We start from the raw sequence: 1,807 nt of genomic DNA on the forward strand, positions 1-1,807 counted from the left end.
AGGAAGGAAGGAAGGAAGGAAGGAAAGAAGGAAGGAAGGAAGGAAGGGAGGGACATGTCAAACTGATGATGTTTTAAAACCATGGTGTTCAATAAATACTTGATTTCTCTGAGGCTCCTTAGAAATAATAGTACAATTTTTTGTTAAACACACACACGTGCCAAAAGAGTCTAAGCAGCCTGGCCAAATATCCATGTAATTCATGTCTCCCTTTCCAGAAAACAATATTCAAATCGAGGATTGCTCCCATAAAAGACCACAAGGGCTTATTTTTAAAACAAAAATATGTAGGGAGTTGAAGGAACCAGAGTCCACAAAGAAGAACATAAGACAGACCAAGACCTGATGAATGCTTGTTTAGTCCAAGGATGCAAATCAAAATGCACCTAAGCACTTACAAGAGGCTTCCATTCCAAAAAAACAGAAACACAAGAAACTTTCTCTGAATTAGGAAACTGAAAAAGGTGACAGCCACCAGGGTCTTCCCAGAGTAGCTCAGCTCTTGAAACACTTGCATGTCCCACCAGGTAGAGACTCTCTCTCTTGCTGGCAGGGGCTCCCAGGTCAGGAGTAGCAGGATGACATTGCCTTGTTAGATTCAGGCTGAGTCAGTGAGCTAAAAGCTGGCTATGCTCTCAGAAAGAACTCAGGATAAAGCATTCTCTTCATTACTGATGGAGGCTAATGGGGATTGATGAATTGTTTCCCATCCCACCGGGAAAGGCATCTACCAAATTTTAGATTTCAATTGGGTGAGAAATTACTTCTGCAATTCAGCCAATTCAAGTGCATAGAACTGGCTTTGGGATTTTGTTTTTGAAGTCTTAGGCAGAGTGTGACAAAATCAGAAAATACACTTGAGGGTTTGCCACAGTGAGGAATGCAGGCATTCTGAGAGGGCCTGTCGAGAGAGGTCTCTTGTCAGAGCTCAACCTGAAGGGCTCAGTCAGCCTACAATGCTCAGACAGCATCAAGAGTTCACACAAATGCTACTCATTTCCTGGACTCTGTGGGGTTTCTCAGTCTCTGAGTTGCTGGTCTTGGGTTCTGATCTTTCAAAGCTCATCCTGGCTTCTGGGTCTGTGAGTAGACCGTCCGAGGTCACTTCTGCAGATAACTTTCTATTAAAAGATGTACACACATGCTCTCAGGGAGCTCTGCCTTTCAGTCCATCAGTTCTATGATAGATCAAATACCAAGGCTGAGAAAGGTCTGCTGCAGTGGCTTCTAGACCATACACTCCCCTGAGGACAACTGCCAGGAACTTCCCATCATACCGGGAATGTGCTAAATGGTCATTCTTTTGTAAACTTGGAAGCATTAACTTTATTATATTGGTTGGCAAGGGAATAGCCATAGTAACTAAGAGAAGGCCCATTTTGGGGGGAAGGGAATCCTGGGGTGTATAAATGAGAAGAAGAAGTGAGGAGAAATTTGTATTTATGGCTCTCTTCCTGATTATGAATGTGATCAGCTGCTTTAAGCCCTGCTGCCTTGACTTCCTAACCATGATGGACACATTAAACAATAAGAGGACCTTTCTCCCTTAAGTCATGATTGCCAGACTATTTTATTATCGTATCAGGAAAACAAACCAACACAGGACAAGCTTAGCTTCTGCAGATGGGCAGCTAAGTTAGGATGCAAAGCAGAAAAAAAGTACTCAGGGTCACTCACAAGTATCCAGTTAGCCAACCATGTTTTGGTCCTTGGGAACAGGAAGTGCTACTAGCATGTCTATTCTGCACGTTAGGACATTGAGACAAAGGGGGATAGGGAAGGGAAGGGAAGGGAAGGGAAGGGAAGG

This window comes from Grammomys surdaster, unplaced genomic scaffold, assembly GCF_004785775.1.
Source record: "Grammomys surdaster isolate TR1022 unplaced genomic scaffold, NIH_TR_1.0 218, whole genome shotgun sequence".
NCBI classification, from domain to species: domain Eukaryota; kingdom Metazoa; phylum Chordata; class Mammalia; order Rodentia; family Muridae; genus Grammomys; species Grammomys surdaster.